Here is a 13,403-nt window from a genome sequence, read left to right as displayed (position 1 = left end):
CTGCTTTGTGGTCAGAAGGTCTCTGTCCCGACCTGTCTGTGAGAGACTCCTGCCAGCTGTCTGGGCAATATTGACCCAAGTGGACTGGCGTTCGGACCATAGCTGTCAACCTTCCCTTTTTTGTGGTAAATTCCCTTATTCCAGCGCCGTTTCCCGCTGCTTCCCGCTGCTATCCCGGATTGTTAGATATCCTGTAGACTGTCCCCGGGACAGGTGAGGCTGCTGATCCCTTATTTACAAATCTGAAAGTTGACAACTAAGGTTCGGACTTGATAAAAGACAGGTTCCTGCGTCTTAGGGGTTCACTGGTGGGGTATCTGCCTTGCATGCAGACAGTCCCAGGTTCAATCCGCACACTGGCCAAGTGGCCATTCAGTGAGGGGGCCGGGGGCACGATGGTGAGGTCAGGCCAGCCTCTAGGGCCCAGAGACCCCCCAGCAGCAGGCAGGGCAGGACGGGGATCCTGGTGGGGGTGGGGTGCCTGGCCAGTGTGCGGATTATTTTCAATAATAATGACATTGCAATTTGGAACTCCTGTTTGGAGCCCTAAACGGCCTCGGCCCAGTATACCTGAAGGAGCATCTCCATGCCCATCGTTCAGCCCAGACACCGAGGTCCACCTCCGAGAGTCTTCTGGCAGTTCCCTCCCTGCAAGAAGTGAGGTTACAGAGAACCAGGTAGGGGGCCTTCTTGGTAGTGGCGCCCTCCTTGTGGAACGCCCTCCTACCAGATGTCAAGGAGATAAAGATCTACACAACTTTTAGAAGATGTCTGAAGGCAGCCCTGTACCGGGAAGTTTTTAATGTTGGATGTTCCTACCAGCATGAGTTTGACCAAGCTGCGGGAGGCAGTGGAAGACAGGAGTGCCTGGCGTGCTCTGGTCCAGGGGGTCACGAAGAGTCGGACACAACCAAACGACTAAACAACAAAAAAAACACATGTGGTGGAAGCTGCCCAGAGTGGCTGGGAAAACCCAGCCAGGTGGGAAGGGTGTAAATAAGATGGTGGTCATGGTGGTGATTTCTGGCACATCATAGTCCAACATCCTCTTTCCCACAGTGGCCAATCAGAAGGCTCCAGGAAAGCGGCCAATCAGAAGGCTCCAACAACCCTCTCTCGCTGTTACTCATAAGAACATAAGGAGATCCCTGAAGGAAACCAATTGGAAATACGGGTATTAAAGAGAATGTGGCCTGCAATATTGATGGTGACCCAATCTTGTATTTGTTTACTAGCCACAACCGAAGGGCTTCCTCTCACGGATAGATCGCATAATGCATTTCCTGAACATCCTGAATGATATGTTGCCAGGAGGAGGAAAGCCAAACCATATTGTTTCTATAGAGTACTTCCATTATGATGGTTACTCAGTACGAGCAATGATCACCTTTCAAGATCAAAATTTGGGCAAACATATCCACAGATCAAGACATCTATTCTTAATGGAAAAGATAGCAATACTAAGATTCTTTGAAAATTGACCCCCCCCCCTCTTTGATGCCCTGAAGGATCAAGCCAGTGGCACCATCTACAGCTGCATCCTACTCTCACAGGGGCCAACCTGACTTCCAAGTGGGAAGCCCACAAGTATTTCCTGAGCCTAATGGCAACTCTCCCCACTTGTGATTCCCAAAGACTGGTATTCAGAAGCAGACTGCTTCCAGCAGTGGAGGGAGAAGATAGCTAGTAGCCTTTGCTAGCCTTCTCCTCCTCGAACTTGTCAAATCCCCTTTTAGAGCCATCCAAGTTGGTGGCCATCGCTGATGCTTGTAGGAGTGAGTCCCATATTTTCACCACGCACCATTTTGTTTGTGACCGCTGTATTGTATTATGTTACGTTGCAAGAGGCATTATCAGAGGTCAAGGGCCCATTCCAGGCAGACAGAAACTCTCGAGAAGGGTGGGAATGTCCGAAGGGCCAGACAGAGAGCCTTGCGGTGGGATACTTTTGATCCACGGGTCTGAAATTCTCCACCTCCCCTTGATCTCCTGTGTTCAAATCATGCTTCATTGCTCTAAAGCAGAGAATGGTTTCAACATTTCCCCCCAAAATCAAATTCATTTTCTGTGTCTTCCCCGATTCTTGATGCAGAACGTGGATGCCTAAAAATGGATCCGAATAATCTGTGACATTTTGCTTTTGCTGAATCAGAGAATCAGAAAGCCGCAGGTACGCCAATGCTCTCTTAACCCCAAGTACCCAGAAGTGAGACCTTTGCTAAGGCTGCATTTAACCAAATCTTCTCGTCTTAAATGTTCTCAGCTTCGTATCTTTAGGTCTGTACCTAGAAACCAAGTGTGATGACTCTGCACGAGACGGTGACCGCAGAGAGGGCCGCTTCCTTTGCAAAGCGGTGTCATCAGTGTACATGGCATCCGGTCGTGAACGTGAAACCCCAGTGACGGACGGCCGATCTCTCAGCACATTTGAGAAGATAATCTCTGACGACGAGAGCGAGAAAAGATAACTCTAGCATCTGCCAAAATATAGAGACACTGAGTAGTATCCAAGTAAGCTACACTGAGAGTCAACCCACAGAAATAAGTGGACCGAAGTTAGTCATGTCCATTGTTTTCAAAGAGTCTACTCTGGGTAGGACGAACCAGCGGGAGACCTTGAGGTCTCAGATTTCAGCAGTGCCCTGGGCAAAATTCAGTGCTCCTGCTTCTCACCTTCAATTCTCTAGCATATGTTGTGGCTCCCCCAATGGCGACCCTGAGGCTCCGCTCTCAGTGTGAGTGAACTGGTTGTGTTCCCAGGAGCTTCCTTCAGCCAATCAGAAGCTGTGCTTTGGTTTCCGAACGTTTTAGAAGTCGAACGGACTTCTGGAATGGATTCTGTTTGACTTCCCAGATACGACTGTACTAACCGACCTCATATCATAAAGATATTGGCATGGAGCCTGGTTTACTCTATATTTATTATTAGTATTAGTATTAGTATTAGTATTAGTATTAGTATTAGTATATCGCCTTCTGCCCATAGATCTCAGGACCGTTCACAATTTAGAGGTCATTATAAATATATCCCGTATAAGTTGTTAAATCATCTCCTAATGGTGGCACACATGAAGATAGCTTTCTGTTTAAAGAACGCTGATAAGGACTACCTGCAGAAGACATGGTAAGGTCTATGGTATCTAGTCTTGACTGATAAACCCACCCAGTGTTGTAGGGTGATGCATGGTGAAAACCACAAAGATCGTTCTGGTATGGATTGCTTTATACCAATTTCATTTCTTAACTCTCATCTTCAGAAGAGCCTCAACTTTCTGTAGCTCATCACTGTGCTCTGGTAACTTCTGGGCTGGATTGCTGCAACACGCTCTACATAGGCAGCCCATGAAGATGATTCAGAAGTGTCAACCCAAATGCACCAGCCAGGTCCCTGCCTGGGGGTTCCCTTCTGATCTCCTTGTTTTAAAAACAACCACACTGGCTGCCAGTTCGTTTCCGGGCGCAATTGAAGGTGCTCACATGGGTGTTTAAAGCCCTAAATGACTTCAGCCCCAAATATCTGGAAGACCGCCTCCTTCTCTACAGACTCTCAAGGGTACTGAGATGGCAGAAGGGATCTTCTTAGTAGTTCCTCCACCCTAGGAAGTTTGAGTTGGGGGAATGGCCTGGAGCAGAGCCTTCCCTGGGGTGGCCCCTAAACTGTGACACTCTCTCCCCAAGGAGGAGTGTTTGGCACCTTCCTTACACAGCTTCCAGATATTGCTGAAGATGCACCTCTTCCCCCTGGCTTTTGAAACTTGTGCATTTTTACTGTATTTTATATTTTACTGTATTTTACTGCATTATTGTATTTTAATATTTTGCTGGAAGCCCAGCCAGATGGGTGGGGTATACATAAATTGTTGTTGTTGTTGTTGTTATTTTAGGATGCACCTTATTTCTATGATTGTGAATCATTTTAAACTGATCTTAGTATTGTGTTTTAATGTTATATTCCACCCTGGGTGAAGGGCAGAGAATCAGTGGCGTAGCGTGGGTTGTCAGCACCCGGGGCAAGGCAAGTAATTTGCGCCCCCCAACCCGTGGATTTGCGCCCCCTAACCCTAACTCCCAGATGTTGCGCCTGGTGCGGCCGGCCTCCCCTGCACCCCCCACGCTACGCCACTGCAGAGAATTGATAACAACAGCAAAGTAGCAGCCACTCTTTCTGGCTGAGCTACCTGAAATATGATGTTATTTTATGACTATATTTGTAATACTGAAACTGATTTGAACCTGTTGACTGATGCACTTTCCCCCCTTTGTATTACCGTATTTTGAATCAAAACACACACATATATTTGTATGTTTATGTATATTTATATGTATATGTTCTTCACATTCCTGCATGGAGTTTTGACTAATACACTTTTTCTTTTTCGCAAGCAATTTCTGCTAACACAGTGCATTTTTGCATTGCATCCCGTGCTAGCCCTACTCAGAGTAGACCCACTGAAGTTAAGGGGAATGGCTAACTATGGTCCATTCATTTCAGTAGGCCTACACTGAGTAGAACCTACTTGGAAGCAACTCTTTTGTGTTATTTTCACCGGGTGGCAGCCCATTCTTGTTCAATTCAGAGTGATCCCATTGAAATGAATGAACCTCACTAACTTATGTCTGCCAGTTTCAGGGGTCTGTAGCCTATGCTAATCCTTGATCGAATGAAAAGGTATTGCAATCATGACTAAGGGGTCAGTCACAATCCCTGCTTGCCTTGCTACTTTCCCCTGGGGAAACCCAACGTTTACCACTAAATGGGAGAAAACATCAGTCACGTTTTCTCTGGATTGATGTATTCTCTGATTTAGAGCTAAGAAGGCAGACCCTCCAAAGGTCCTTATTTTCTAGGGATATCCCTGATTTAGAGAAACCATCCTGGTTTCTGATTTGATCCCGAAATGTCCCACTTTTCCTTAGGATGTCCCTATTTTCATTGGAGAAATTTTGGAGGGTATGGAGTTATCCGACCCCTGAGCCATCTGAAGGCAATCCTGTATAGGGAAGGTTTATTTTTTTAATGTTTAATGTTTTATTATATAATGTATTATATATGTTGGAAGCTGCCCAGAGGGGCTGGGGAAACCCAGTAAGATGTGCACGGTGTGTAAATGGTAAAATTATCATTATGGAATGGGACGTCCCTATTTTCATTGGAGAAATGTTGGAGGGTATGAGAGTTGGGTTTCCAGTGGGGAAGCAGCACGGCAAAAACTGCTCAGATCCATGTCTAGAAAGCTGGGAACAAGTGGGAAACCACTCAAAGCTCTGCAATCTGTACTGTCTTTTCATTAAAATGAAAAGGTGACAGGGGCACGGAGGGGAATTTTGAGTGAAAGAATCAGCTCAGCTTCCAGCTATTGAATGCTCTGAGATTTATCGTAAAAAGCTTTCGTTTGCGTTTAGTTCCCCTAACTAAAATAGTGAACTGCAAAAACTAAAACCAAAACAAAACAATTCCTAATATTGTTAGGAATTGTATGTACGGACAACCCAAAGGAACAGAAAATACTCTTCATGTATACGACAACAGCAGCACAGATGTTATTAGCCCAGAGATGGAAAGAAGAGTCCCTACCAGAGAGGAATGGCAAACCAAGCTGTTAGACTACGCTGAAATGGCAAAACTGACCGGAAAGCTCAGGAACCGAGAAGACAAAAACTTCAAGAAAGAATGGGGAAATTTTATAATTTATTTAGGAGACCATTGTAAGCAGATGAAAACATTTGCAGGGTTTTAATCTCACTTGTAATGGAACAAATACTATGGACAATATGGATAGATATAAAATCTAGACTATGAAATAATATGCAGTGGAAAACATTGACAGTAGGACCGATGGGGGGGGGGAGTGTCTCGAAAGTCAGAGAAATCTCTCTGTATGGATATGTATTTGGTTTTGTTATAAATTTCTATCTCTAAAATCAAATAAAAACGATTTCACAAAACAAAAGCACCTGTGCTTTCTAGTCACAGGACGAGTGTAAGTGTGGAGAAGCCCTCACTTAGGGCCCACAAATCCATTAGGTCTACTCTGAGTAAGATTTACTTGGAAACAACTCATTGTCTCTCCGCCTGACCTACTTCACAAGGCTGCTATGTGGATAAAAATGGGGAGGAGGGAGAACGCTGTCCACCATCTTTAGTTCCTTGAAGGAAGATGCAACCTATTAATGTACAGTGGTACTTAATTCGTTCCGGAGGTCCGCTCTTAACCTGAAACTATTCTTAACCTGAAGCACCACTTTAGCTAATGGGGCCTCCTGCTGCCGCCGCGCTGCCGGAGCACGATTTCTGTTCTCATCCTGAAGCAAAGTTCTTAACCCAAGGTAATATTTCTGGGTTAGCGGAGTCTGTAACCTGAAGCGTATGTAACCCGAGGTACCACTGTAATAACAAACCCTAAAAGTAAATGATCAATACCACCATGACCGATCCTTCCTTTTAACAGCAATCATACATGACGGCGATTCAGGGCTTTCAGATGTCCAAACCTCTCTGCATACTCTACGTTGCTGAACCCTCACCCTTTAAGGTTGGCCAATGTTGCTATCCCTGAATCACAAGATTTAAGGGCTGAGGGGAGTGGGCCCATTTTATTAGCCACATCTCTTTGCCAGCTTGATCCCACTCATTATGCACCCTCTATTATTATTATTACAATGGTGCCTCGTGTTACAGACCCTTCAGGTTACAGATGCTTCAGGTTACAGACTCCACTAACCCAGAAATAGTACCTCAGGTTAAGAACTTTGCTTCAGGATGAGAACAGAAATTGTGCAGCGGCAGCAGGAGGCCCCATTAGCTAAAGTGGTGCCTCAGCTTAAGAACAGTTTCAGGTTAAGAACGGACCTCCGGAATGAATTAAGTACTTAACCTGAGGTACCACTGTATTATTATTATTATTATTATTATTATTATTATTATTATTCCCACAACAGCCCTGTGAGCTAGGGTGAGGCAGACAGACAGTAACTGGCCAAGGTCACACCCAGCAAGTTTTGTGCCTGAGTGAAGATTTGAACCCAGGTCATCCGGGTCCTAGTCCGACACACTAACCACTATACAACACTGTGTTTGGTCTTGCCAGGGAGGGGAGAGAGCAGCAGGTCTTGCTGCCAACATAAGACTCTTAACTGACAGTCTGGCTGCTTGGAAGACCTTAGGGTGAGAAGTCAGCGTATGTTTAGGGAAGCTGTTAATGTTTTAATATTTAGTATTTTAATATTCTGTTGGAAGCAGCCCAGAGTGGCTGGGGAAACCCAGCCAGATGGGCGGGGTATAAATAATAAATTATTATTATTTTATTATGATGGTGAATATTTTAAATATATAAAGTACAGTGGTACCTCGGGTTACAGACGCTTCAGGTTACAGACTCTGCTAACCCAGAAATAGTACCTCGGGTTAAGAACTTTGCTTCAGGATGAGAACAGAAATGGCGCTTCAGTGGCACGCGGCAAACGGAGGCCCCATTAGCTAAAGTGGTGCTTCAGGTTAAGAACAGTTTCAGGTTAACGACGGACCTCCAGAACAAATTAAGTTCTTAACCCGAGGTACCACTGTATCGTGAATCATCTGTTTGGCAAACCTCACTGTTACACAGCTTTTGATTGGGAAAGAGCTCCCCCCCTCTGCTTCCTATAGGTACTGCAGCCAATTGAACATTTTATCCCCTTTTCCCACCATAAAGGTAAAGGTAAAGGTACCCCTGACCATTAGGTCCAGTCACGGACAACTCTGGGGTTGCGGCGCTCATCTCGCTCTATAGGCCGAGGGAGCTGGAGTTTGTCCGCAGGCAGCTTCCGGGTCATGTGGCCAGCATGACTAAGCCGCTTCCGGCGAACCAGAGCAGCGCACGGAAACACCGTTTACCTTCCCACCAGAGTGGTACCTATTTATCTACTTGCACTTTGACATGCTTTTGAACTGCTAGGTTGGCAGGAGCAGGGACCGAACAATGGGAGCTCTGATAAATTAGTATTGTGGACCACCTAACAAAGTGGGTCTCTGTAGTAGTTTTGTGGCTGATAAAAGGATCTTATTCTTCACTGGCTGTGTAATTAATTACAGAAGGCTATATAGCCTGCAAGGTTTAACTCAACAGCAGACCCCTTAAAACTAATGGGCCTTAAGTTAGTCAAGCGTTTCTTCTGGGTATTAGAGGCACGGACATCCCCAAGGGCATAAGGAAAATTTTTTTGTATGCAACCATGGCTGCGAGGGTGCTTATTGCGACATATTGGAAAAATGACAAACTCCCTACCAGAGTTGAATGGTTATCCAAATCGACAAAATATGCAGAATTAGCCTCTTTTTTGTAAAGAATCAGAGAGAAGCCCAGACAGTAGTTCATTCTAGAATGGGGTAATTTCAAAAATTATTTGAAAAGCAGCTGTAATCTAAACACGGTAGTTGCCTTTGAATGATTTCTGTAAACACTACATATGGTGGAATACGATATCGAAATAGAAAAGAGAATTTTTACAAAATAGGAATAATAAATTAAAGCAAGATGTTTAATATAAAGGAAAATATGGAGAGGATGGGAAGTCATCGGTTTGTGTAGAAAGCATGTAAGTTGAAATTGTACGTATCCTTTGCGATATCTTTATTGGACTGACTGAAATGAAGATGACTACGTGTTGTATATATATGGAAAATGAATAATAAAGCATTTAAAACAAACAAACAAAAAAAGTTAGTCATGCCCATTTGTTTCAATGGGTATACTCTGATGAGGACTAACCTTGTATATAATGCAGAATTCCCATTGGAAGGAGATACTATAATGTATGTAAAAATCCCGAACGAACGAATAAATAAATAAATAAATAAATAAAGCAGAATTCCCTCAAAGGCGGAGTCAGCTGCTCCGGCACATGGAGCGGCGCACATGCTGTGCACCCAGGGGCACGGGGCTAGCTGCCCACATGGGCGGGGCGAGCAACCCGGGGGGGGCATTGTCCCTCCCCCTCAGGGATGACACCCAGGGCGGATTGCACCCTCCGAACCCCCCTTCCTCTGCCAGTGAATTCCCTTGCCCTCCACTGCCTTCAGTGGCTTAAAATGTGGGTTTCTTTGCCCTTTGGGCGCTGATGGTAAACTTTTGTCAGCTGTGTGTGCAGGAGCCAGGCCCTGTGACCAGTAGGGCTTCGCAGGACTGGGGCCTTCCTAAGTTTGTTCTGGAGAGGCAAGGCGCGGCCGCACAGGTGAGGCCGCTTGGTAACTCACTGCACCTGGTGGCAAGAGCCGGGAAGGGATATAAAGGCAGCATTTCCCTTTGGCTCTTTGCCACAGCAACACGTTTCCTGCCTTGCTGCATTTGGCTTCTTGGTTCCTGATCCTTGAACCTTGGCTTCTTGACTCCCTGCTTCTTGATCCTCAGACCCTTGGCTTCTTGACTCCCAGCTCTCTGATCCTCGGACTCTTGACTTCCTGACTCCTGGCTTCTGGACCCCCGTTCCCACCCCGCCATCTTGCCCCTGGTCCTGACGTCCCCTGCCAGGACTTTGATTACCCGTGAACCGGACTGTGACAGCTTTTCAAGACCGCTGGGCTGTGCTCTCTTGGAAGCAGGGAGCTGAGCTAGATGGACTTTTAGTAAAATCTTCTGACACTCTTGACTGAACTTAGACAAAGGCCTCTGCTTGTCTCGGAAGCTTCATTCTGCAGAGAGCAAAGCTTGCAGGCCTCATCTGAGAACAGGAAGAGAAATTGTGCTGATACCAGTAGCTCTAAAAAGGTAAAGTCCCTCTTCATCACGCCAACAGATAAGATCAACGGTGGCAGGATGAAGGCAGCCGCTGGTTAGCTATTTTAAGAGCCAGGAAGCTGCCAGATTCTTTTCTTTGCGTAGGCAGCCTCCCTGCCCGAGCTGTTTCTTATGGAAAATGGGGTAGGAGGAGAAACACTGAAGGATGTCTGTCACCTACTGAAGCCGCCAGCCGGCAGGTGTCTGTCTGCCAAGAGGAAGCATCTCGGGCTGCCACAAGATGTTGTGTTGGCAACAGAAGGAGAGGGTGGCAAACACGACCATTATTGTCTTGCTTAAGAGCTTTCCAGATTTTTCTATATTATTTTCTATATTATTTCCATATAATATAATATAATATAATATAATATAATATAATATAATATAATATAATTAATAATATAATATTTACATCCTTAAAATATCAGTTACTTCCATTCTTCTCTTTCCATGGTTCATTTTGCATACCATAAATCCCTGCATATTTTACAGAAACTATACCATTCAGTGTCCAAGGACGCGGGTGGCGCTGTGGGTTAAACCACATAGCCTAGGGCTTGTCGATCAGAAAGTCGGCAGTTCAAATCCTGCAACAGAGCTGGAAGCTGTACGCCGTCTCCCTTGGCCAATAAAGCGAGATGAGCGCCCTAACACCAGAGTCGGCCACGACTGGACCTAATGGTCAGGGGTCCCTTTACCTTTACCTTTATACCATTCAGTATTCCATCCATCAAAACTTATTTACGCTGTTGAATCTATCTTAATGCTGCCAGCGTTTTCAGCTGTACACAGTTATTTCCCATATATTCAATAAACGTTTTCCAATCTTCTCTAAACGTATGTTCTTCTTGTTTTCTTATTCTATATGTCAAGTCTGCAAGCTGCGTATATTCTGTCAACTTAAGTTGCTACTCTTCTTTGGTTGCGACCTCGCTCGTTTTCCATTTGGGGACTAACAAAATGCAGGCTGCAGTAGTGGCATACATAAATAACCTTTTTGGACACCTGGGAATTTCAGTCTGAATTATCCCCAACAGAAAAGACTCTGGGTTTGGGGGCGGGGGGGAGTACTTTAAAATATTTTCCCCCCCAATTCATTATGGTTCATTTCCCAATACAGTGGTACCTTGGGTTACATACGCTTCAGGTTACATATGCTTCAGGTTACTCTGTTAACCCAGAAATAGTGCTTCAGGTTAAGAACTTTGCTTCAGGATAAGAACAGAAATCGTGCTCCGGTGGCGCGGCGGCAGCAGGAGGCCCCATTAGCTAAAGTGGTGCTTCAGGTTAAGAACAGTTTCAGGTTAAGAACAGACCTCCAGAACGAATAAAGTTCTTAACCCGAGGTACCACTGTACACTTTTACAAGTCCACCTCATATGAAAAAAATGTTCCCTCAACCTCTTTGCATCTCCAAAGGGGGAAAGGATGTTCAGCTACGGACAGAAACAGGTCTGTTTACTTCAGTGGGTCTACTCTGAGTAGAGTTCATTGATATACAACCCCTAGGACTGGAAAAATAATGATATCCCACCAATAATAATAATAATAATAATAATAATAATAATAATAATAATAATAATAAATAATATCTTTATTGTCATTGCCCCCTCTCGGGGACAACGAAATTACTTGGCTGCTCCATCCACCCAGGTAGGGCACTCCACACAAAATCAAAACAACTATAAGAACATAAGCCCTGCTGGATCAGGCCAAAGGCCCATCTAGTCCAACATCCTGTTCTCACAGTGACTAACCAGATGCCCCCATGGTAAGCTCAAAACAAGCAGGACCCTCTCGCCTCCTGTGGTTTCCAGCAACTGGTATTCAGAAGGTTTGCTGCCTCCAGCTGTGGAGGCAGAGCAGAGCCATCATGGCCAGAAGAACAGCCTGGTCTTCTGTGAATTTGTCTAACCCAATTTGTCTAAACCATTCAAATTGGTGGCCATCCCTGCCTCCTGTGGCAATGAGTTCCATAGTTTAACTAAGAGGTCCTTCTTCCTTTTGTCTTGCCTGGAGTCTTCCAATGTTCAGCTTCCTTGGCTGCCACCCAGCTGGACTGGTCTGGCCCAAAAAAGGCCATTCTTTTACTCCGGATGAATTAATCTGGATTAGAAACTAAAGTGAGATTAGTTTTAATCACCACACAGACAGAACAGAATACTTTTTTATTTGTTGCGGTAGCTGCCTAACATTCAGGTGTCACTCCCGTGGTGCAAGAGCTGGCTGTGTAGAGTATCTGCCGAAAAGGAAAACGGAAAATATATCTATCGCACAGGTAAACACCCCCCCCACCTCCCAGTGAATTGTCAAAATTCAAGATCCATTTCAGGGGGTTGGACTAGGCAACGCTTGGGGTGCCTTCCAACTCTTTAATTCTCTGCTTCTCTGTTAACTCTGACATTTGGGCTGCATTTAAAAAAATCAACAGCCAGCCCTGCCAGTACAAGATAAAAAAAAGAGGTGACAGCCTACTGGAACCTCTAATTCAGGCATAGGCAAACCCAGCCCTTCAGATGTTTTGGGACTACAACTCCCATCATCCCTGACCACTGGTCCTGTTAGCTAGGTGTCATGGGAGTTGTAGTCCCAAAACATCTGGAGGGCTGAGTTTGCCTATGCCTGCTCTAATTAATTGCACCCCTACATTTGTTCCCAGAGGGCCGATTGTATATCTCAGGAGAGAGAGTTCTGTAATCATGGGGGCACCACAGAAAAGGCCCTGCCCCTTGTCGCTACCAGACTGACCTCCCTTCCTGTATGCCCAACATAGTAGGCAGAGCCAGGGGACGATGACGACAGGCAGAACCAGAGCCAATGGCAATCAGAGCCAACTAATTCTGATTTTGTCCCCATCTTCCTCCCCTGCTGAGTTCTACAAGGGGCAAGTCTGAGAATTAGGAGGAGGAAGTTGGGAGGTGGTAAGAAAGCAGGCGGGTGGGGGCAAGCTGAGCTTGGTAGGGCGGTCCCCCCTTTCCCCCACTGACACCCTCTTTAGACAGTCCCAGCAGGCTGGTAAATTTTTTTAAAAATTAACGAATTAATAAAAAAAATTACAGGCTAATAACTTTAGTACACTTGGTTGCACGGATGGTTTAAGAGAACACCCCTAAAATATTTTACTTATCTCTGGGTCTTTCAAATTCCCTATCTGGAACCAAACCTAATATTTCCGAAAGGAACACACAGTAAATTTGCTGCAATCTGTTTAAGCCATCATCAAGCAAACCACGCCTTGCGAGAAATTCATAGGCAATCGTTGCTTTGAAGTGCTTTACCCCACAACCAAACATTAAGTCAAAAAAAGGTTGACCGCTTCTCCTCAAATGCACACTCCGAAACTCCACATTTGTTTAATGTGGAATAACTGCCATGTTTATTACATATAAAGCACCTGAAATAACCAGGTGTTGTACAAAATAAAATAATAAAATACAGGCACATGTTTTCAGGACCTGTGGTGTTAAGGTAACTTACAAATGCCGACTGAAATGGCAGTAAGAAACTTAAAAGTTGGATATAACCCCCCCTGAGCTCACACTGGAAGCAGATGGGTCTATGCGCCTGCACAGCCATAGTCAATGCTAGTCCTACTCAGAGTAGACCCATTGAAGTTAATAGTGATGGCAAAGAACATTAGAAGAACCATCA

Source organism: Podarcis vaucheri (genome assembly GCF_965113315.1).
Source record: "Podarcis vaucheri genome assembly, chromosome: 7".
In the NCBI taxonomy this organism is placed as follows: Eukaryota; Metazoa; Chordata; class Lepidosauria; order Squamata; family Lacertidae; genus Podarcis; species Podarcis vaucheri.
Note: the sequence above shows the minus strand (reverse complement) of the source record.